Source organism: Lissotriton helveticus, chromosome 11 (assembly GCF_964261635.1).
Source record: "Lissotriton helveticus chromosome 11, aLisHel1.1, whole genome shotgun sequence".
Taxonomy (NCBI): domain Eukaryota; kingdom Metazoa; phylum Chordata; class Amphibia; order Caudata; family Salamandridae; genus Lissotriton; species Lissotriton helveticus.
In genome coordinates this window covers 966685324-966711369 of record NC_136072.1, presented here as the reverse complement: position 1 = coordinate 966711369, position 26046 = coordinate 966685324, and the positions used below count along the sequence as shown (strand labels likewise).

Here is a 26046-nt window from a genome sequence, read left to right as displayed (position 1 = left end):
TGCAGCAACAATTCCTAAGAGTTGTAACTTGTTGAATAATTCAGAATGTCCCATTAACAAGTGACAAGCTAGTATGTGCTGCTGATCTAGAACACACCTGTGATGGTCTAGACTACTTTAGCATTTGAGTTCATTATCTAAGATTTAAATTTTTTATATTTCACTCTAGCAAACCAGAGTTCCAGATTCCAGAATTTTGTTAAATGTTGGCTAGAATAATTTGGTGTTGTGTATTTCAAAATTTACCAACTCTTGATTTAATGATGCATAAAATATGAAAACTGTCCAAGTCCTTGGGTAATTCCAGCAGGCCAGATTACTATAGTGAATTTCAAAACACACCCTGTGGCATTATCCAGGTGAGAATTGTCGGTGGGAAAGGCAAGAAATGGTTGTTGAGATAGTTCATACTCTTTTACTCTCGTTCATCTATAGTTCTTCGGTGCAACTGGCATCAAGGTTGGAGTATTGCAACTATTTATAATCATCTCCTCCAGCTCTTGCTTCTGGCCTTGATTGTGTTATTTCGAAATCCTTGCTCATAGTATTTGTTATTTCGAAATCCTTGCTCATAGTATTTGATGGAGATTTGTGTTTACCAATGTTAACGTAAGGCTTTATACAAAGGCAATTTAGGGATGCCAGTATCTTTCTTCATATTTATATAGTCTAAATTGGTCTGGTTGGTATCTTCCAACATGAACTCAAAGTGCTTTTGCATTGTGAAAGATAAATACCAGGTGACTTTGCTAAACAGAAAGTATAACTACTTATACATATTTTGACTGTCGGTAGAACACTCTCACATTTATTTTAATATAAAACAGAATATGTTGCATGTGCTGCTCTTGCTGCGTTTGTTGCTTTGTTTTCTTTCTTTCCCTCAGCTTCTTCCTTCCGATGAGATACAGAAGTGGATAACAATCGAAATCATGGGCTTATATAGCTGGGAAGGACAGGCTTGTGTTAGTGATTGTCATTTCATATGCTATCAGGTAAGGCATACAAAGGTGCATTCTATGCTGCAACAATGTATATTCAAAGTGTTTTAATTTATTAAAGACATTTCACGTACTATGCCAGTACTAAATGAAATTACTAGTAATATTATTAATCAGCGCACTGCCTAACATATAATTAATAACCCAAATGTGGGTTGTTCATCTGTCTTATTTTTCATATGTTCGTCAACAACATAGTAAGACTGCCTGTTTGTTTTAATGTGTTATTGATGTATTTGAACTTTCTCCTCTAAACTCATGAACTAATTTTTGACGATATGGAGTAAAGATAAATTGTTGTGCACAGTTTGTATGTTAAGGCAATCTTATAAACAGGTTGGATGAATACAAGAACCTAGTGTAGCAGCAGGTTTAAACTTTATACTAATTTACTTCATGTTATCATAACATACTTTTGTATATATTATACTATGGCATCATAATATATAGCCATAGACATCTGTGATTAAGAAACCAGTATTGGTCACCCATCTCTCAGTCCATACTTTTCTTTACTTTTTGAAAATTAGATGCATTAAAATGTGGACGTACCTATAGCTCTTTGAAAACCACCAACCAGATGATACCTGCAGTTGACAATGCCACTGTGTAGGGTGATGCTGGTGTTCTTTTGATAGAATGTATGGCAGCAGGCAGTAGTAATGAGCAATTAAAAGCATCATTTGATGCCATGTAAAAGACTATAATGGAACAACGTGTCACATCATGCAATTGTCTTTATTTATATCTAAGAATGCATAGTGTCTGGACACGCAAACCTCCAATGATAATGTCTTCTAGCAAAACCAGATACATTATATAAAAATATATTCTTATTTCCATAATAGTTTAACAGCTGTTGGACTTACCTACAACAATAACCATATACAAAAATGTTTTATTGTCTTAAAATTCAAAAGCAACGTGTCTCCTACATTATAGGTGTCTGCAGAAGCCGCTTTGACTTAGCTTTTCTACATTTAGTGTTACAAAAGACAAGAGCTGAGTATTCTTTACAAACCATTAGGAAGACTGCTGACTTTTTAATGGTGTTAAATTATGCTGGTAAGCACAAAGTAAATATAGCTTTGAACATTATTTACTACCCATTATAGTGGTATACAGTTACAGGAAATAGATATTATCAGCGTGATTGCGTCTTGGGTTTGATCCAAGACTTCCGGAGAGCAACACATGACGATTCAGTTAGAGGACAATGAACCCCTCCACTTTGTGCTAATCTCATGCTCCTTCTAGCATGCCATTTCTTTGAAACATTTCTAACTTTCTAATATACTAATTGCTAATTGCATCATGTATCATGCATCACGATCCACGTTAAATCTCCACATATCTTGTGCCACATCAGTCCCTGCTAACACTCACATTGCTCAATTGGCTTTCATCATATCTTATTCGAATATTATGAGTATCTTTGTTTATAACACTGTTTGAGCAACTGGTTCCTTAAATATATACTCAATGCATAGTGTAGACGCAAGTCATTTAAATAATACCGACATCAAACCTGTTGAATAAAAGTATGTTGCTCTTCTAATATCAACAAAATGCACAAACGGGGCAATACTGATGGAAAATTCTCCAGTCAAGAATGCCACTATCAATCTCTGTACTGAGGATTTAGGTAAAACATTTTAAGAAGTGACAACTGTTACCACTATATTGATGGACAGTGCTTTCCTTAAAGGACTATTCATACCCTGGTCATCTGAGTGAGATCTTGTATAATCCCAACCCAATTTATTATACTATGTGTTTATGGCAGGCCCCTGGCCTCAGTTCTCTGGAGATTTCTAATTCAGCAAAAGCGAGACTCAGAAAACATAACTGGTCATAATTCACCAAATTTTAGGTGTCTGCCATTCCGTAATGGCGAACTCAGCCTGTCTGCTACATGAATGAGGGAGGAGTAACTGAATATCTTTACAGGTAGGGTAGAGTAAAAGATGAAGCAGCTATATGAAGCGCAAGAAGTTTATCATTTTAAATTAAAATTTCAGAATATAGTCATCACAGACAATGTATAACTGCTAAGAGCCGACAAAGAGCCTATCCCTATTGGGATAGAGACCAGGGATCAAAACATTCAAGGTCTAGTTTGTAGTATATATGGTCAGATGCGCTGAGCCACAGACAATTTGGTTGAGAATGCCAATATCCTTACACTCATTCAAATAACAAATGCCAAAAGTTTAAAAACAAGGGATGTGTTAAAACGTTGCATAGGAAGAGCACAGATGACACTTGTGTCAGGAGAACAAGTGTGGCATTAATTAAATAAAAAATGAGTCTTTTCAGTTATAAAATGGAAGGACGTTTCTCTATGTATACTAAGGAAGTATTATATTTCAATCAATCCATGGGATATGTGAAATCTAGCTCTAATTTCATTCATATTGAATTTCAGTACCTCTTCTGCACATCTTCATGCTTAACCACAGGATTATTTACATTCACTTAACACAGAATTTGGAATTGTGTAGTGTTTTGCATTAGGTACCTGTTGTTCTTTGTATCCTGATTGGGTTTGCATTAACGCCTTTTAAAGGTGGGCTTAACCTACTATAAATGAATATGCTAAAATCTGTAGCTAATCATCCTGCCTTAAACTGTGGCCACTATAAATATGCAATAATGAAGGGTCACATTATGACACAGCATTACCTAATTTTACTGCAATGAAAGAAAACTCATATGTCATCATGATTGTTAATAGAATTTCAAATGGCTACACTATGGCTTTACTGTTTAGCTGTATGGCATTTCAGCACACATGTACATTTATAAAAAAGTACTTCTAGCACAATACACGATAGGCTTTAAGAAAATAAAATAATTCTATCACATTCACCAGACACTATAAAAATGTTATTCACCAAACACTCATTTTTTTGTATTGAATCAAAGTGTAGAAACTCAATGTCAATAACAGTGTTCTCCATAGTCTCCATTGGTCGTTTATAAAAATCTGATTATTGTAGAAAAAAGCAGTTACTTTACACGAAAAATTAACGAGACAAAAAACTCCAGCATAGCTCTTTTTGCCACAGTAAAAAAACTAACAAAAATAGATAACAGTAGTACGGTAGCAATGACCTTGGATTTTTGCAATACTCTGGGTGAATTTTTCGTCAATAAAGTATCATCGGTATATGACTCCTTTAAAAAAAATCGATAAAGGTACACCCGCTCAGGCAACCTTAGAACCAAACAAAGAACCCCCGAGGATATCTCAGGGCCCATGGTTTCAATTCATACCACCCTCAGCAGATCAGATTCTGCAAGCAGTGAAGACCACCAGATCAGGTAGCCCAATGGACCCTTGTCCACCTAAATTGATGCAGATTTTTCCCGAGCTGCTAAGTACACAACTAGAGAAACTGTTCATACAAATACTAAAGTCTGAGATTTTTCCAGACGCATGGAAAACTACCTCGGTGATATATAAACAAAATTCCCTCACGACCTCTATACTAAAAGTGATAGCCACTTCTATATTTTTACAATTGTTATTTCACACAGTATGGCAACATCCACTTATTTTCATTTGTGTTTTTTATTTTTAATTTTTTAAGTACAAAATCGCATTCGTCATTTTTTCATTTATAACATATATATTTTCAATAATTCATTTAATAAGACACATAGTGATTTGTTTAAGACAATAAAAAATACTTTGTCACTCCGTGCAGAAAAACATATAAGAATAAACAATTTAATCAGTTTCACAACACCCAAGCTCTCTCATTCATACTCCATTCGCTCCTTATTTTGCATCTGAGGGATCGCAGATTGAGACGCGATATAACTACGCGAGGTCGACGCGTTTCGGTGGTAAGAAACCACCTTCCTCAGGACCTTCTGGCAGAATAGACAGGTATTCTTAAACCAACAATAACCACTGCACGGTATGATATCTGTAACAATAAAAATATGTATATTTGTATCATGAACCTTACAGATTTATTCACTTTGATACATTTAAGTACCACACTTAAAGTTGCCCTGTGTTTTCAACAGAAGCTAACATTTCATATAAATGATTCTAATACTTTTTATCTGACAGATTTGAGACATATGCAGTTTGACAGTACCCGTCTTCAACATGGTTAATTATGTCCTAGAGAAACATAGAAAAAGTAGGAAAAGGGAGAAAGAATTCCTTAAATTTCTATAAAAAAAGACAAACTTTTCATTTTGGGGACTTATTTGTCATGTGTATACTAAGTTTTCTCAAGCGTACTAATCAGTGGCTCAAAATTCTATTATAGATGCTAGGTTAAGAAATTAGACCAACAAAGGTGTTTACATGTTCTTACCCAAAACATTTTCTTGGGGAGAACCCTGGTTCGGTCACCCAATCATGACATAAGAATGTAAAGTTCTTTAGACGATCCTACGTTGAGTAAAAAAAAACACTTTGTATCAATGCCTATTGATTAGAAAGTCATGACAGAACTAAGTGTCAGATATGTTTGTCAACGCTTACCACGCACTAAAGCCAACTATTTCTCAATGAGTTATCGACTTCAAAGTATGTCTTGAGTTTTTTTCTTTTTTTCCCTTCGGCAAGTCAAGGTTTTCTGAAAGAAACCAACAATTTTCTAAGGAATATATCTATAAAAATCTCTATAGTTTAGTAGGATATATTGCACTACTACTGACCTTCTTAACGCACTTGTATCATCAAGGGAAAGGGCCTCTTCTTGCACCTATTTTGTTCACGTATCTCCCTTCTGTGTTTTGTCCACATCTATTTTGAGTTTTTCGATGACTGAAACCAACAGAATGCTAGTGATTAGAAGCTACTCAAGAGTTTAGTAAGTCGACTCTTAAGTAAAGCATGGTATGCCCGTTTAGTTAACCAAACAAGGGGAAAGTTTTTTGTCAGATAGTAACCTCCCCATTAATCTAAATGCGCTACTCGATAACAATGAATCCTGGTACACCCCGCCTAACAAAGAAACTAGACGCTACGCTCTCTATCTCGGCATTGCTTACACGATTTAAAGGCTAGTCCCTGGGTACTACTTACTAGCTCTTACTCGGACTTGGTCATTATCTCGATTCCGCCGGCATCTCTTCGTTACGTAGCGTGGGCCAGAGATCCTTCGAATCGCGTCTCTTTTTAAATACCAATTATTTGGCGCCAAAGTATGCGGTCACATGATCGCCATAATGGTCGCCATTATTAAGTGGTCTTGCTACCAAAAATGGCTTGGATATTCAGAACTTATTAGTATATTGCTACTTTTCCGTCTTGGGGTCCTTTTTTCCTTTTTTAAGTAGAACGAAGTAAAGTATTAAAGGAATATAGTGATGTTTGTACCTATACCGTCTTGTATACTATTTTAGTCACATGATCACGATAATGGCAGCCATTATTAAGTGGCGTTTTTTCCTTTTCTCTATGTTTTTTATTACAATCGTATTTTTGATCGTGTTAGCGACTAAAAGTCTGCTGGATATTCTGATTGTATTCCGTTTTACAATTCTCGAAAAATGTATTCAAATTAAAAAAAAATTTAAGTATATATCCTTCTATCTCTTATTACTCCGCATACGTCCTTCTTATGAATTGAAACCCCCAATATCTCCATTTACTTCTCACATAACCAATGAGAGATATTAAGCGTGTTTACTGTATTCAGATCTGACTATTTACAAGGAGGCTGACAAAACGCGCACTGAACGGGGTGGTGTGGTTGGGCGCCATTATTAAGTGGTGCCTATCTTGGAACGAGAGAACTTGTTGGATACCTAAATAGTACGTTGACAGAAATGTAGGTCATTATAGTTCTACAGGGAAATACCCTGCTGGGACTCTACATATGATACAAAGATCCCGAAGGTGTCTCAGCCTATAAGTAAAAATGTGGAGGATATTTCTCCAAACTTTTGGTCTTACTTGGTTTCATCTCTAAAAGTAATATAGAGATATCTTATTGATAAAAGTTTATATATGAAATGTCAGATCCAGTTCTTGATTGGGTCCCAAAAATTATTCTCTACATTATATACACCTCATGACATTTTTCTTGTCTATGTCATCAGAATGATTCCTGATGCGACCCAGCCGTACTTTCTTGTATTAACAATGTTTGACATAATAGACTCATTCTGTCACATACCAAGATATATTTTCGTTAAGACCTCTTTTGACACTATCAAAGAAAAAAATCCAGTAACATTCTCGTTTTTTCCTGGTTCTCTCTGGTTGTTCCCCTTTTCTGCATTGAATTCTTTCTAGAATGCACCACTTTAATTCTGTTTCTCTATGATTTAAGTCAATGCAGTGTTGGGTCAAGGGTGCTGTCATCTTGTTAGTTCTCACTGACGATTTATGTTCACTGAATCGTTGTCTAAATTCTCGTCCTGTCTCGCCTATACAGAATTAAAGTGGTGCATTCTAGAAAGAATTCAATGTAGCGTCTAGTTTCTTTGTTAGGCGGGGTGTACCAGGATTCATTGTTATCGAGTAGCGCATTTAGATTAATGGGGAGGTTACTATCTGACAAAAAACTTTCCCCTTGTTTGGTTAACTAAACGGGCATACCATGCTTTACTTAAGAGTCGACTTACTAAACTCTTGAGTAGCTTCTAATCACTAGCATTCTGTTGGTTTCAGTCATCGAAAAACTCAAAATAGATGTGGAAAAAACACAGAAGGGAGATACGTGAACAAAATAGGTGCAAGAAGAGGCCCTTTCCCTTGATGATACAAGTGCGTTAAGAAGGTCAGTAGTAGTGCAATATATCCTACTAAACTATAGAGATTTTTATAGATATATTCCTTAGAAAATTGTTGGTTTCTTTCAGAAAACCTTGACTTGCCGAAGAGAAAAAAAGAAAAAAACTCAAGACATACTTTGAAGTCGATAACTCATTGAGAAATAGTTGGCTTTAGTGCGTGGTAAGCGTTGACAAACATATCTGACACTTAGTTCTGTCATGACTTTCTAATCAATAGGCATTGATACAAAGTGTTTTTTTTTACTCAACGTAGGATCGTCTAAAGAACTTTACATTCTTATGTCATGATTGGGTGACCAAACCAGGGTTCTCCCCAAGAATTTTTTTTGGTTAAGAACATGTAAACACCTTTGTTGGACTAATTTCTTAACCTAGCATCTATAATAGAATTTTGAGCCACTGATTAGTACGCTTGAGAAAACTTAGTATACACATGACAAATAAGTCCCCAAAATGAAAAGTTTGTCTTTTTTTATAGAAATTTAAGGAATTCTTTCTCCCTTTTCCTACTTTTTCTATGTTTCTCTAGGACATAATTAACCATGTTGAAGACGGGTACTGTCAAACTGCATATGTCTCAAATCTGTCAGATAAAAAGTATTAGAATCATTAATATGAAATGTTAGCTTCTGTTGAAAACACAGGGCAACTTTAAGTGTGGTACTTAAATGTATCAAAGTGAATAAATCTGTAAGGTTCATGATACAAATATACATATTTTTATTGTTACAGATATCATACCGTGCAGTGGTTATTGTTGGTTTATGAATACCTGTCTATTCTGCCAGAAGGTCCTGAGGAAGGTGGTTTCTTACCACCGAAACGCGTCGACCTCGCGTAGTTATATCGCGTCTCAATCTGCGATCCCTCAGACGCAGAATAAGGAGCGAATGGAGTATGAATGAGAGAGCTTGGGTGTTGTGAAACTGATTAAATTGTTTATTCTTATATGTTTTTCTGCACGGAGTGACAAAGTATTTTTTATTGTCTTAAACAAATCACTATGTGTCTTATTAAATGAATTATTGAAAATATATATGTTATAAATGAAAAAATGACGAATGCGATTTTGTACTTAAAAAATAAAAAATAAAAAACACAAATGAAAATAAGTGGATGTTGCCATACTGTGTGAAATAACAATTGTAAAAATATAGAAGTGGCTATCACTTTTAGTATAGAGGTCGTGAGGGAATTTTGTTTATATTTTGCTTTTGCTGTTCCTCTCTTTCCCTGACCGATAAAGTAGACATAGAGGGGGTCCCAAACATATGTTAAAACTACCTCGGTGATGCCATTGTTAAAAAAATCGAATTTAGACCCCGAAGAACCGGGCAATTACAGACCTATTGCCAGGATACCCTTCGCCACAAAAACTTTGGAGAAACTTCTGAACAGGCAACTGTCCCAATTCTTCTCGGAGGGAAACATATTAGACCACTCACAATTTGGCTTCGGAGAGGGACTTGGGACAGAAACTGCACTGCTAATGGCGGTGGAAGAACTCAGGAGTGTTCTGGATGACGGAGGGAAGGCCGCCTTGGTTCCTTTGGACCTCTCGGCGGCCTTCGATACGGTTAGCCATGAGACACTCTTGACCCGCCTAGCTGAAGTCGGAGGTCATAGCTCGGCACGCTCTCTATTGCATTCTATTTATGTAACAGAACTTTCACAGTAGAGTTGGGGGAGGCAAGATCCAAATCATTTAGGTCACCGTGTGGGGTGCCCCAGGGGTCATCACTAAGCACTACCCTTTTTAATTTGTATGTAGCTCCATTAGCAGGAATCATAAGGGAAAGTGGTTTCATTCCAGTTTCCTATGCCGTCGACACCCAGATAGTGGTGTCTATTAGCAAGGATGTTAAAGAGACAGCGAATAAATTCAGATCATGTATGACACAAGTCAAACAATGGATGCTGAATAACTGCTTGAAGCTAAATGGGGATAAAAGTGAGGTACTGGTCCTAGGGGCTGATCCTAATACATGGTCCCTGGAGTGGTGGCCAGACAACCTTAGAAACTGTCCAGCTCCAGTAGAAAAGGTGAAAAAGCTGGGTATGACGCTAGACATCAAACTCTCATTTGATGCTCAGGCCAGCAAACTGGCTTCATCAGTCTGGTTTATACTGGAAATGATTAGGATACTTCTGCCTTACATTCTAGAAGATGCTCGGAACACGGTGGTGACTGCCCTGGCCTTGTCTAGGATAGACTATGGGAATGCCTTGTACGCAGGGGCCAAGGTCAAATTCTAGCAAAATTACAACGCCTGCAGAATGCAGCCGCAAGGCTGGTGCTTGACATTCCAAACATGAACCAATTGCCCATAAATTGAGAGCCCTTCATTGGCTCCCCATCACCAAAAGAGTGCAGTTCAAATCGCTATGCCTAGCTTACAAGGCGCATCACGGATCCGGCTCGCAGTTTTTAAAAAACCATCTTAAACTGTACGAACCTTCCAGGCTTCTTAGATCAAGCCAGGCCAATTTAATCCAGGTTCCTAAACACAGACGGGCCAGACGGGGAGGAAGAAGTATTTTATTACAAACAGCAATGGTATGGAACCTTCTCCCAATCTCTATTAAAGACAGTCCATCCCTGCTCTCCTTTAGAAAAGCAGTGAAAACATGGCTCTTTTCTGCCTGCTAGACTCTGTACTGTCGACCCGGAGTTCTCTGATTTGTCATAGCGCCAAGACGCCCATGGGCATTCTTGCGCTCTATAAAACTATAAATCAAATCAAATCAAATCAAATCCAAAAGAAATAAGCTTGTATAATGTCTGTGTAGTATTGCAATCAGAAACGTACAGGCACACTGCAGGAAAGTGCCCCTTTTTGACATTGTCACTCCCACTTTGTGCCTGGTATTAGATGCAATTTTGACAGAAAGTGCACTGGGTCCCTGTTTACCAGGTCCCCAGAGCCAGATCTCTGTCCCTAAACTGTGCAATTGTACCCCAATTGGCAATACCACTAGCACCCTCTGTAAATCCTCAATACATGGTACCATTGATACATAGGGCATTAGGTACCAAAGAGGGTTTATAAGGGGTTAAGTAGGAATTGTGCCACCCTAAGGGACCCTTCAGAAAACCCCATGCAGACTGCCATTGCGAGCTGCATGTCTTGCTGCAGACAAAAGTGAAAATACAACATGGCACATAGCCCTGTGTGCCGTGTCTGCAAATACTAAATGCAGTATAGGTAAGTCACTCTTACAGAAGGCCTTACAGTCTCAAGGCAGGCTCACTATACTATATGTGTGGGCAGATATGACCCTGTTCTGGCCAGTTCAATTACTGCCAGTACAAGTGACCAGGGAAGCCATTGGAAATAGATGTGCTGGACACTGGTTAAAAATGAGTTCCCCAGCTACATGATGGCTTCAAGGAAATCAAAGATGTTTGATATCAAACATCTTGTATTAATAAACTCACTGATTCCATTGATGCATTTATTAAAACATGCACCCAGAGTGCACTTTAGAGGTGCCCCCTGAAAACCTACCCACCGCCAGTGTGCCTGCTGGCTAACTGGTTCTGACCAGCCAGCCACCACGGGGTTCTGACCCCCAGGAGTGAAGGCCTATGCTCTCAGGAGGTCAGGAGCAGAGCCTGCTCTGATAGGAGGTGTTAGAAATGGGATTTCTGGTTGGCTAAGGCTTGCGCCAAAGCCAGGCAGACACCACCACTCTAGTCAGGGCAAGGGAGTTACAAGCTGAAGATAACCCCTGCTCACCCCCTTGGTAGCTTGGCACGAGCAGTCAGGCTTATCCCAGAGGCAATGTGTAAAGCGGTTGTGCAACCCACACACACACACACAGCAGCAACACACTAGGCACACCACAAAAGGAACTCCACACAAGGTTATATAAAAAATAGCCATTACACAATGGGCCTCACCAGCATAAACACATTATGCAGTAACCTCCTAAGCATAAACACTGTGAGCAAATAGGTACTCACCCAAAACATCATAGCATGACATTAGGCATTAGCACATTAGGCCCAAACCTCATTAGCATAAACATCTTATGCATTAGGTATCACCAGCAAAAATCACATTCCACAATAGTCCTCACTAGCATACCATTAGGCATCACAGTAACTCAGATAAAATGCACACAGCACCTTACCAACTAACCCCAGGCCAACTGGCCTCTCACAGGGGGCCCCAATGCCCTCTGTCCACAATGTCTCAATGTTGTGTAACATTGTTAACAAAGGTTTTCTACTCTGAGAGTAATATAACCCTTTTAGTATAAACAAATAGGCATCCCTCCCAACCTTTTCTGACCCAAAGCAGAAGAGCGAGTTTTGGAAAATTTCCAAGTGAGATTCAAAGCACTAAAACCCAGTAAATTGTCAACTGTGTCCTATTCAATCATGAGCACAGTGTGAACAGGGAGGTTCTGAGAGCATTGTTTGAGGTAACCAACCATATGCGTCCCATGTTTAAAGACTTTAGCCATATCACTATTGTGAAAGGGTGAAGATGCTAGTTGTGTCTGAAATTCCAAATCACAAGCATGGATATATTTAAAACATAAACAGATCGGACGGGCCTAGACTAAGGTATATGTGAATGTGGATTGCAAGGAGGAATAGATTTCTCAACGTCTCACTCATCTTCACTGATTCATAGTGGGAAGTGAATCCATTCTATGATGCCTACAACACCGACTGGGCTTATTTTAATCATCAGCCTATGAAATAACGCACTATAGTACATTCATCCTAATAGTATCTATTGAAAATGAACTGAAGATTTAGGAAAACAAGAGAGAGCTATGGTATCTTCTGTCAGGACATCCTTCCTCTATAAAGTGCTGCACAAGACCTACAGAAAACAAATAATTATTTGTACTTTGAAAAAGTGGCAATTTTCAAATCCACTGCAAATTCCCTGATCTTGTTTACTGCAGTGCATACTTTGCATTAACGTACACCTAATACTTTTAGTGTAGCACACCACCCACCCGAAACATTTAGCCTTTTAATGAATTAATTGAATAATGATTTATGTGCACATGTTTATGATTTTCTAAAGTTTGTTATTCATTAGGCTAAAATTCTCTTTATTTTGTTTTGAATATGCATGGTAGTATGGATAAGCCATAACACAATGCCAATCAAGTAATGGCAGCACTTCATCGTCACGTGTCAGTCAACAGGCAAATCTTTCATTTATTTATTTTGTTGTTTTACAATAAACCAACGAGTCACCTTCTTGACACTGTGCGGCACTACAGTTTAGAAAAAAATACTGTAATTAGTAAAAAATTTCTCCGCCAATTGGTTAAATGATTAACATTCCTCATTGCTCTAAAGAACTCTTGGCAGCCTTAGTGTTTTTCATGCCAAAGTGTGTAACGTATGGTGATATGATTCTACTTCTAGCGGCAGTTGAAAAGAAAGAAGAGTAAGATGACATCCTCATTCATACAACGCATGATACCAAGAAGGACTGGTTGCTAAAAGAGTGAATCTGTCTTCTAAGCTGTGAAGAGCAAGAAACAGAGGAAGTCATATAAGGTAAGGTATTGCTTCAGATTTGATGTTGCTAAAATGCTAGTCATAGGTGTGGCTGATCGTGTTTTGTTTGGTTCAGCTCAGTATTTATAGTAACAAAAAGCACTACTGTGAAAGTGAGGCTCCATGGTGACTACTTTGAGTGACATATGTCATCCAGACAGATGCCAATTCCTTGAGCTTATGAACACATTAAGGGCTCATTTAAAAAAAAAATCACATTTGATTTAAGGGCTGTATCTTGGTATATTGGTCTGACTGAGGGTACTCAGGGAGGGACCTATATACTCTATACGGATCACTGACAAAATATAGAATACACAAATATAGAATACCCAAAATATCAAAGTAAAAATATAGAAAGCAAAAATATCGAAGTCCTATCTACAAACAGGTAAGTACAAAAATATCGAATAAAAGTATATAGTTAGTCAAAATATAATTTTTTTCAAACGTCTTAAAGGTAATTTAAAATTAATGAAATAATAACTTTAATTAACTAAAACATACTTAAAAATACTTAAATACCTTTAAAATTATTAAAAAATGAATTTAGGTTAAAAAAAATAAACATACAATATAATTTATTAACACATGTATATTAACATAATATTAATAAAAAATATACAATATTTTTACCGTAGGATAGCGGGAGGGTAACATTTACTATTACCACTCCAGCAACTGCAACAGTAGGGTAAACGTTGGATAGCGTAGGGGTAAAAACTACTATTCCCACTCCAGTGAAGGCAACAGTAGGGAAAGCGTTGGATAGCGTAGGGGTAAAAATTACTATTCCCACTCCAGTGAGTGCAACAGTGGGGAAAGCGTTGGATACCGTAGGGGTAAAAATTACTATTCCCACTCCAGAGAGTGCAACAGTAGAGAAAGCGTTGGATAGCGTAGGGGTAAAAATTACTATTCCCACTCCAGAGGGTGCAACAGTAGGGAAAGCGTTGGATAACGTAGGGGTAAAAATTACTATTCCCACTCCAGAGAGTGCAACAGTAGGGAAAGCGTTGGATAGCGTAGGGGTAAAAATTACTATTCCCACTCCAGAGAGTTCAACAATAGAGAAAGCGCTGAATAGCGTAGGGGTAAACATTACTATTCCCACTCCAGAGAGTATAAAAGTAATATAGCAACCTTTTCATGCTCAGTTTTGAGGGTATTCGGTTAGATACAATAAGATAGTCGGCACTGGTCACTGGGTGCATATTTGCATGTATTATAGTTTTTGGGATGAAAAAGTCTTCCAGATAGGCAAATCTGGATGCTATACTGAAGGTGTGCCACAGAGCATTCAGATGCGTTGTAAAGTAACCTTTGGTGAACTCCAGACATCAAGTCTAAAGATCAATGATCAGGAAAAGGATATTTCAAATGCATGGTAGACTGTCCCTTGATCAGTTCTATATGTGGCAGCTCTAAAGTATCGGTTGAGTCAGTACTTTTACCCAGAAGGCTATATCTGAATTGGGAAGCTTAAAGTATGATACATTTGTCTCAACATCTTAGTCAGCAGCTTTTATAGAGTTGAGTTTTTTTAACAGAATTATGCTGTTCATGAGTCTGTCAAGGCTGTGCTTTGGTTGAAAGAATGCTCTTGTGTCCACAGAGTCATCCACAGCTGGCCACGTTGCCTGTTTTACTCCACAAATTCGAACTTTTAATGTAAACTAATGTTTCAAAGAGCTAGTTATTTCCCTTCTGTTCATGGCTAAACAAGTTCTCTTGAACACATTTTTGGGGGTATTTTTCCACAGCCGCCTCAAACTGATACAGGTCCATTGATGCTTTCTTTCTTTTTATATCAGCTGGAAATGCCTTGGTTGCAAGCTAACTGTCAGCTTACAGGCACATGGGCACCAGGCAAAATACAGTATTGGGAGCAGACCCCCAACAGACTAAGACCCAAATGTTCCCTAGGATCTGTTATGCCAGCTGCTTCCAAAAGTCCCTCAAAGAGTCTCTGGGGGAGGGAATTATTATAGAGTTTGTATCTAACCTTCCAGTTTTCATCCAACAGGTAAAGCAGGATTTCCTAGGGGCTGCACAGGTGCCAGCTGTTTTTAATGGGAGGTACCCATAAGCTAATCATACTTGTTCTTCAGTTATCCTCACTCCCTGATTTCTAACAGTCTGATGTTGTTTCTTCTTCAGACTAGAGAGCTAGTAGTATTCATTTTATGTTACAATTGAATACAGATCACAGGGGTTGTGAATTCAAGGTAACTTCCTTCATCTTTGAGTAAGGTTCATTTCTTTAAAAGTTGCAAGCTCTACTGTTAAATAAAGATTTGGAATGTCCATCAAAACATATAGAGGCTCTCATTATTCTTCTACCTTGAAAGAATGTTCACCCCAGATCTAAGTAGAGCTCCCACATTTTAAAGATGAGGACATTGTGAGGTTATGCATGTGAGGATCTTCTGCCTGTACCAAACCCCCAGTGTCTGTACTGTGCTTCCATTTTAGACTTCTTCTAATACATATATCTTTGCTACAATTCTTATGTGATTTTTGTTACAATTGATTAAACTAGTAGCCCATATGCAAAAGCACATATTATATGATTTGTGTTGTAGCAATGTCTTCAAACACACAAATGAGTGATGGAAGAAATGCTTGCAAATAGTCTAAATACTGGTAATCACTCACAGTAGCATTCCAACCCACCGTTTTTCTCCCACTATGCTACTCTAGAGATTGGCCTACCTTATGTAAATCAGTACTGGCCCTGCTCCAATGTATAAGATAATTGACATCACTTTGAGACTTCCTGGGATGTGCTGTACACTAAGATCACAGTCCTAACAACCCTGAAATGGGATTCTTCTTTTTTCACATTAAAACCAGCAATAGGTCACTGACAAAAGGTTGGTTCTTTCTTTCACCGTTTTATTATTTTTGTATGTGCCTTAAATCTTGCAGAAGAGTGAAAAGAGCACACAAACAGGAAGTGATCTCAAGATCAGTATTGAAACATATGGAAATCAGGTATGTAGCTATAGCAGATATAAGCCAAACTACTTGGGATATGAGTATGACTCACAGAGAATGTCAGCATGGGAATGATTTTCTCTATAAAATGATAAGCTGCGCCCACAGACCTTTAAGTGTGTGAAGTAAGAATATGTAAATACCTTTTCCAAAAGGAGAAGAGTTATTCTCACTTCCATGAGGATGTTTCCTGGGATAGAACACTTGCATTCTAAAGCTATATAAGGCAGTTTCCTGACCTTCCCATACCTTCATTCACAACCACAAATTACGTTTTCTGCTCATGCCATGTGCCCTGCTTTTATGGAGTCTAAAGTGCCACAAATCAAAGATGTTAGTAGCTGTGGACCCAGAGAGGACATAGGAGATCAGAAGGTAAACAACTGTTGTTGCTTAACCGTCAGAAATAAATAATCATAGTTCCGGGTGACACAGGAGGAATAAGAAACATTAGAATACATGTGTGGGCACTGGACAAAGTGTGCTGTAGACATTTTCATAAAGCAAACATTGTGGAAATGTACTAAGAATTGGAACCCCCTAAACTCTTGAACCTGGTTTTCTTAATTTAAAATGTGTGTAGACCTGAAATACAGGATTTCTGCTCCTTTAAACCACACCGAAAAAAGTTCATAATGATCCACAATTTTGGGGAATATTAACTATCCTCTATTGCCCCCAAATTCTGTTCTAAGCTTTTTACAACTCTGCAAACCCAATCATTGTGAGCTCTTGCCATTCAAATATGAGACTGCAGAACTATATTCAGTCTGATCCTGAGAACATAATTCAATGCCATTTCTGCTGTGTTTTAATTTGAATATAATAAGCGCCTCAAATGGACCTCCATGGTTTAAATAAAAAAGTAGAAATAAAATATTTTGCGGTGCCTATGAATAATTTTCGAGATTTGCAAACCTTGCCACCTAAAATTTTGTCTGGATCCCATGGGACCTGCCTCAGTATGCCATTTTAGGTGGCAAGCTTGATGAATCCAGAGCAAGCTTCACTATCACATGCATCACAATTTGGGAGTTCGCTGTTGTGGCTTTGGAACTGCGAACCTGTTTAAAGAGAGTTAATGTATAGAAGCTTGACCTCGGTAATCAATACATGATCAGGGTTTATAGAACTTTTGAGTCATAGGGAGACTGCAAACCTAGCTCTGAGATCTGTGATTACTCAATTTTCAATAGAAAAAAACAGGGTCAGGCTTTGTAGGGATACTCCCATGCACTGCAGGGTATGACTGTCAACTATAGGTTGGGTGCAGGGCCTGGCTGAAGACCATGCTATCAGCAATCCCCACTGCGCAGATCTGAAGTCCATGCAGCAAGGGTTTAACACCTATGACAAGTTAGGCACAGGGCTTGGCAACCTCCCAGGCTTTGTACTCAACTCTTGCGGCTAACATCTGAATGCTGTGCACAACAGGTATTGGCCCTCTACAGGTGTTTAGCAACAGGGCCTTGCAAGAGGACATGCTCTGCACCCAATCCTGCTGTGCATGCACAAAGGCTTAGTGCAAAATAGATGACCGCCCACATCAGGTTAGGTGTAGGGCATGGCTGCACTCCAGGCCTGAGCCCAACCTCTGCTGTGCACACCAAAAGACCATGTGCAAAGATGCTGAAAATAAAGTGGTTCATTAAAAATCCAATACATCCACTGAAAAAAATGCAGCTAAAATCTGAGGTAAAGATTGAGCTCCAAAGTGCAAACCCATTGAAATTTGCTAGATATAGAATGCAATCTACACAACACTCACTGTAATTGCTGCTGCCTGCCATGCCAAAACATGAACTTTTCCAATGGCAGTTGAAAAAATGCAAGAGTTAAACAGGGCTGGAAACATCAGTTATGTCGTGTGTTGTGTGCACTGCATACCATAAGTGGTGATTTTCAGTGTTTGTGGGCATTTGAGCCAGAAGCATAGCTCAGTTTTTAACTGTAGGTTTTCCGTGAATTAATGCATATGTTGGTATAGTTAGTAATGTTTGGCACAGACACATGATAAATGTCTTGGATCGTCGGAAAAGGAGGACATTTTGTCATGTGCCAAATAAGGTTTTGCATGTCACTGATTTAGGGATGGTCCTGAAGTATAAAAGAATTCTACATTCCATTTTAGCAGCTAACGTATTTTAGTTAAACTAAAAAAAGCAACAAAATAATGGCCCATCATTCTATTTAAAAATCCCTTTTTGTCTCTTGGCTGTTTCTGTGTTGTTTGATCAACGTTGAACACTGCTATCAAATATATATTTAAATATTTAATTTGACAATCATTTTAAAAATACATTTCCCTAGCAAAACGTGTGTTAAATGAGCATGCCTTTATTACAATGCATTGATCCGGTCTCCCTTTTAACTCTTATTCACCTTCCCTAAGGGCCCAGTTAAGCAGCTTTCATCCATTGTACTGAGAGCCTGACTCATTGCAGAGTATAATTTTCTTATTTTAGAATCAAAAGAGCCTGGAGCCTTTCTCTGCATTTTTCTAATCAGTTGCCAATTTGCGCCTTGACAGTTGCACATTACCCCAGATTGCATGTTTATAGCTGATTTAGAAGGTGTCATTTTTTTTCCATCGAGCATACTAAATAGGGAGGGCAAACGCAAGTTCTCTCTTCCTGTTGTCGATCAAATGTGAAAAAGAGAAGTGCTAGAATCCTGAATTCCCTAACCCAATTATCTTTTTTCTAGGGAGCACTAATCAATACGATGATTAAAGGCTTCAGGACGGAAGTCTGCGCATTTGTGACATTTAATTGCCACTTCTTTCACCAATCAGCCCGTGTTTAGAACGCCTGTGTTGAACAGATAGTGGAAATTAAATTAAAAGCATGGAGAATTAGCTAGACGTGAAAGAAATATGCTGTAGCAAATAAAAATACATCTCCATAAATTGCATGTTTGTGTTTTCTTTCCTCAGAAATGCCCTCCTCCTGTGGATAGTTGTTTCGGAAGCCATTGTGCTGAACTCTGGCGGTCCAGTGTGATGAAACTCAGGTGAAAAAGACTTGAAATCCGTCATCAGTCACACAGGATATCAAACACAATCGGATGCTTCTCCCTGATGTTAAGGAGATGTCTTTACTATTGTTCATAGGAGCTCTATCTGTTAATGCCCTTTTGAGAATGACCACAATGAAAGTAGTTCATGCACCTGAAAAACCGCAAAGAGAAAGTAACCCATTTGGTATAAATTGCTCACATATATTAAAGCAAGATAATATTGTGTGGGAAGCATTTTAAAAAACCTTTGGCACAAATCCCGAACGAGAATGAAAACAACAGCTTAATGCAGTGCTTTTCATGGAGAGATGCAGATGATTTGGGCAGCAATGCTGCACCTTTGTTGAAACACAGTCGCTACAGGCCCTGAAGGATACACCTGTTCTCTCGGAGTTCTTTTGAATATGTTGATCTACCTTGTAAACATGCGAGAGTTGGAGAGTAATTCGGGTTCCTCAGTACAGAGGTTGGGTTGGTGATTAATTAATATGCCACAGAATGAAGGTTTAGGGGGGTGTATTACGATTACACACTATTACATTGAAGAGTACATCAATTATGTTTCTGCACTGTGAAGGTTGCATAGGAAGTTTATTATGATTCATTAGGATGAAGATTAAGGTTGAGGTGGGGGTTGATATGATTCTGCACTGTGAAGGTTGAGCGAGAACTTTATTATGGTTTGGTAGGATGGAGATTTAGGCTGATTATGATTCAGAGCTATGAAGGTTGATGTGGGATTGTATTATGATTATGCGTTGAAAAGTTTGAGGATGACGTTTATTATAATTTGCCACTATAAAGGTTGAGGTGAAGGATGAGTATAATTTTGCACTATAAAGTTTGAGGGCGATTTTGATTGATTATCAAGTGTTGACGCCTTCAAGCCATTCACATTGATCATTAGTATTTAAAGAAGGAAAGTCAAATATATAGTAGTTTTGAAGCCAGCCTTCATAGTTGTAATCAGGTATGGGGATGCATGGTAAATCAAGCAAGACAGAATTGATTATATTCTCAGTACAAGGACTGCATGTATTCAACAGGGCCCTTCACTAACATGCCACCTTTCATGATAAGTTGTGTGAAAGATAGTTTATGAAAACTCTGTCGCTCTTCACAACATTACAGTAGTAAACAGTTGTAAAATTTCCCAAGTAGTTTGAAAATGAAATTATCAGGTGTAGCCACATTTACATGACCATATTAAAGGAGTAAATGGATCGATATTCTACAATTAATAAGGTATAAAACATGAAAAAGAGACCACTCCCTGAGTTAGCAAACAATTCAATCTTTCTTAGAAATTCTTTGATTGAAGCATGGGGAATTTCATTGACATGATTTTGCAGGTCATAATAATTCATTTAAAAGGAAGCATTAGTTTTCTTGAGCCAAAAACTCTACAGGCAAGTGTACATCAAGGCTTTGCATACCTTTCATTCATAACAGCCCATTGAACTAAAAATTATTTCACCTTACCATATACAATTGTTTCCAACTATAGGAATATATAGCTAAGCAATCTAGCACAACAAATAGAGGAACACTGAAGAATTTATCATACACATGGCAGTGAGTTCTCTGATACCTTAATGAATTCAAGTTGCTGGATTTAAAGAATACGGTTTGTCTATTTCATTCTAGTGAATCTGAGAATTCAATTCATTATGTATAAGTGAATAATGTTTAGGTAGATTTACACAAACACACCTGAAATCCAATGAATGTAGTGTGCGACAGCAAAAATAAGTTACATATGTCATACATTCTACCGCACTTTCCTTGCAACAGTGACACTTTTCTTCACAATGTATTTATCCTCTTACATAATGGGACTAAAGAGATGTGTTGTGAATCTTACTTTGCTTACCATCAAATATACATCACAATATGCACTTACCAGCACAGTCAGTCCCACTTTTCAGAATTAATGGCATTGCCGAAATTACCTCAAGCAATCATATTAACCCCTTCCATGCTGATGACGAGCTCAGCTCGTCATCAGCATTACCTGCCGTGTGCTGATGACGAGCTGAGCTCGTCATGAATCGCGGTAATTTGAAAAATGCCGCATACAGCGGGAAAAACCGCCGCACGCATGCGGTTAATGGTGGCTGGTGGAAATGTGCCATGTAGAGAGAGAGAGAGAGAGAGAGTTACCTGCATTTTCTGTTGTTGGATGGTTCACTATTAAATACCTCAGGGGAAGTTGAGCTTAAATGTCACTTGAAGCTTGTAACTATTGGATCATTAATTTTGTCATCAGGAAACATGACAGGTATTCAAAATTGATCAATAGAAATTAATGAAAGGAACGTAATTTTCCATTGATTTGTTAATGTGTGTTTACAACATAAGCACCTAAGCCACTGCTTGTTTAATTTTATGGTTGTCTACAAAACGAATATCACAACTGATATGCATTAGACAACTCATATGTTACTTATCTTTGCTACAGTTGTAACTTTAGAACTAGCCCTTTGAAAGAATTTTCCACACTGTGTCTGACTCACAGTCCCTCATAACACAGGTGCCTTTTGAGGATCTTCTTACATCAAAGTGGAGGATCCCCATTTCACTAGTCCACCCTACATAATCACTGGTGAGTTAGGGAGATCATACTGTGTTTCTTTATTTACTTTACACCACACCTCTATAGAGCTCAGACCACCAAACAAAGTTTTAGTTTTTAAAAGTAAATTAGATTCAAAATCACTATAAAAACCCCAGTGTCCATAATATGGTACTGACTTAATTTCCCGCCTCATGATATAAACATATGATAAGCCTTATCTAACCTGCTTATACATTTGAAATGTTACCTTTTTTGAGCTTTTCTTACTCTTCTTTGCTGTTTTTGGTGGTGTGGTTTACTAGTTTCTGTTTCTCGAAGGATGGGTTTCCTGGTATTTTTGAAACATTTACAAAGGTCTAGATTTCCAGCCAGGAAATTTTCTGCACCTCATATAAACAGTGTTTGCTTTATGTATTTATACACCAGCCAGGGCCATTGGGAAAAAATGCTAAGAAATACACTGAAAGAAATAGTAAGTCATGCCATTAATGTAACAGCAGTAAAGTGAGCAAAGCAAAAAGCTACCCGGAAAAAAGATATTTTTAGTTTAAAAAAAATGAAATAAGTAATTTTTTAACAGTGTGGCTCACTCAACTGGCTAACCTATAGGATCCTATACTTCCTATTCTCAAAGAGCATCATTTCCAAAGCATTGTAATATAACAAAAAGTGTACGTTTACATAAAACCTGTTAATTAATTTCTTGAGAACTGCATGCATATTAACATACTAACAAAAGAAGACACACAGTAATTCTTCACTGAGTCTCCTTATGAATAACCCTGGCTAACAAAACTTACAATTTATGTGGAATGTTTACTGCTTCACTTGCAAACTGACTAACCAAGTAAATGAACTAACCAACTAACAAGAAACTAAAGCATGCTGTACTAACCAGTGTTGTCTGAACTTTTACTAACCCTGGAAGGCAAATAAAGCCTTCTTTTAATTCTCTATTTTTTGTTACTAACACCTTTCTAATTCTACTGGCTGTTTTAGAGTGTGCACTAACTTTGTGGCATTTTCTTTCCTATTTACCTTTTTTATATGTCCAGTATGTATTCTAACTGAGTGGAAATGATCGAAATGTAAGACGTATTTTATTTACTAACACACTTTACTAATCAGTTTACTAATATCTTAACACAGTACTAACACATTTTAAAATGCACTGTAAACAATTATATGCTATTCTGAATGCTATATGAACAATGGGGACCTCATCATTTCTATGCCGTTCCAGGTGGTTTATTTAGTTATTCATGTAATCAAAAGTAAGTAAACCAGTGTGGTCTACTGCAGTTAGTGTATGTGCAGTGTTAGACTCAAAGGGAAAATCAGATTACATACAGCCCAACCATAAATGGTATCTAAATGGATGAAAACTATGGCAGCACAATCATCTACAAATATTAAAACAGTAAAACAAGTGATATCTACACACTGGTTTATTCCTTTTTATCACAGTAGTCTTTGACCTATTCTATTATAAATTCTCCATTAGTCCATCCTGAATAATTTTAATAGTTTGGGATTGTAATATTAATATGACACAAATGACACTTTTTAAATGAAATTTTACCTATCATTTCTCAGCAACATGCTGTTTCTGTCTTTAATACCAGACAAGTTATCACTGAAACACACTGATGTGCATGAAGGTAACACACTAAGAAATATTGGCGCAAAGATTGAAAAAACACATAGTTGCTCATTCAATAGACAATCTGTTTATACATAATTAGATCAATCAATGACTTTACCAATTGCAGAACAGCTTATTTTTCCTAAAACATTTAACACCAGCCAAAATAAATTATCTAATAAATTATCATACAAGGACCCTCCTTTTAGAGCCTTAAGCCTAAAATAACAATGGCCAGTGACATTATTGAAGGGTCTTTTTGTGCATTTACAAGTGAAATTCTCGTTTTCTGAATTAATTAAGGCATTACTTACTGGTTGCCTGATTTAGGTGTGCTTCCTGTAAATTGGTTTGTTTTCATCAGTGGCTTTTCTGGTAAAAGACACCATTTTAAGGTGTCGTGTTATACATTATATGTCACTCATTGAGTTTTAGCAAAATAAATGATGAAATGAATTTCTCTACTCTCGTGCTATCATTAAAATGGTCTTTGTAGGTTGGGGGCATCTCAATTGGCATTGATCTTCACATGGCAGAAGAAAAGCGAAACTAGACTGTCTCACCTTTCGCTGTCACATTGGTGATAGTCCACATATGTACCATTAAGTAGCATTACCCATGTAAACAAAGTGTGCTGCTGTTTTAACTTTGCTGCAACACTGTGCTTTTTTTATTGAAAGCTCTAGGTTGCCCAATGTTCAATGGTATTATGAAATAGCATTTTGTTTCAGTGCATCTAGAACGCTAAACTATGAGGTGTGCTTTCAGGTTCTGGTGGCATTTGATCCATGTTTTAGTATATAGAAATGTATAATTTTTTTTATGTATGTATGTGGGTTTCTGGGCCCCTAAGTTTAAATATGTGAAGCCCAATGACAGAAAGCATTCCTCAGTAACAAATCTACTCTTTCCAGTGTACGGTAAGTAGTATATTTTACAATATTAACCATGACTTACAGTGTAACCATGCTTCTCTAGCTAATTTTTACTCACAATCCTTAGGGATGACTTCTTACTAACAGAAAACTAACCACTAATTCACAGAAAAAACATGTTCTCACACCTAACTATCCATAAGATCTGTTTGAAAGGCCTAATCCATAAAAAGTAATTCTGTGATGCTACAAAGGTTGTTCTGCTGCCTGTAAAAACCATGGGGATTGTGCTTCCTCTGAGGTGCAGTGTGCATTTTTTCAGTCCAATGATAATATTTTCTTTGTGAAGAACGAGGTTTCATGTGATTGTCTTCCCTTGTGCTGGGAAGCTAGTGCATTTCACTGTTGTATGTGGAAATAAATGGAGAGGCTCAGTTTAAAAATAACCTAAATTGCTAATTAAAAATGACCAAGAGCAGATAGAACCATTCTCTAAACTGTTCTGTGTAATGATGTAGCACTGCAGCTGTTTGGAAATGAAATGTCAAACCCATGGCAACATAAGCAGCATTTAATATATATGCTGCTGTTATGCAGCAAAGCTCACCGAGAAAACAATGGTGTTTACTAGCATATGCCCTCAATTGCATGTTATGTTCAACAGGGTGAATGTTTTCTGTAGTATTATCATATCATGCAGAAATCATGAATTTCTACTTAAGTAGTCTCTATCTCATATAATGTTCATGCTGTCAGCTTTCCTGCCAGTTTACAATATCATATCCTAGCATTTATTTATAGAACTTCATTAGTCATAGCATGATTTCCTTTTGACAATAGCATATGCACATCTAATTGCAGCATTACACAGTATTCCAACTAGACAAGTTGTGCCTAGCCAGCATTTGATGTAAAGATTTCCGATGTGAACCCATTTTTGATCCACATCTCTAAGTTTGCCAATCAAAGTAATTTTATGTAAACAGTTTAGTGTAATAGGGCTTTGTTCTGAGATTTTAAGAAGCAAGTATAGCCTTAAAAGATCAGAATGATCTAATCTGCCATTAGTTCCTTCAGGTCAAAGAGAAGTTTTCAGAATTTCAAACATGCATGCACCATTACAAATTTGTGCTCAAACAATTAATATTTTTATATACCGTGATGCACCAGCAGGAAAAAAAGGCAAAATAATTTAATGTGAAAACTATTGGGTTATATTTCTGATATATCATTTTTGAGAAAAATATTTAGATCGCTATCACCTAGAGTAAATTCTAAAAGATTTAATGATTATTTCTAAAAAAAAAGCGAAGCGTAGTAACTCAAAAATCAACAATTGTACATTTTGCCTACATATCTTTATGCTCATCTTTGAGCTATGGAAATAAAATCTGAAGAAGCGCACCTCTTTGGGCATAGGCCCTAAAAGATCAAAGACACTTGTAAAGATATAGAATAATGGCAGCCACGGACAGAGCTCCATAGTCACAGGCTCATGGTCCAATCACTCCGTTTTGCCCTCAAAATATTTACAGATAGTGTGGAAAAAAGGTGTACTTTTATCTGCTTATAAAAATAAAGTTTCTACAACTTTTTATAAGATTTCTTTTATGAATTAG

At 37.4% G+C, this 26046-nt stretch overlaps 1 long non-coding RNA gene across 1 annotated transcript; it reads left to right on the top strand.

Moving 5' to 3' along the window:
* Positions 1–13: 13 nt before the first annotated feature.
* Positions 14–22861, top strand: LOC144792340 (uncharacterized). Its single transcript, XR_013602540.1, has 4 exons — positions 14–995; positions 13177–13311; positions 19247–21309; positions 21365–22861. It is a non-coding gene; the product is annotated as an uncharacterized LOC144792340 (long non-coding RNA).
* Positions 22862–26046: the final 3185 nt, after the last annotated feature.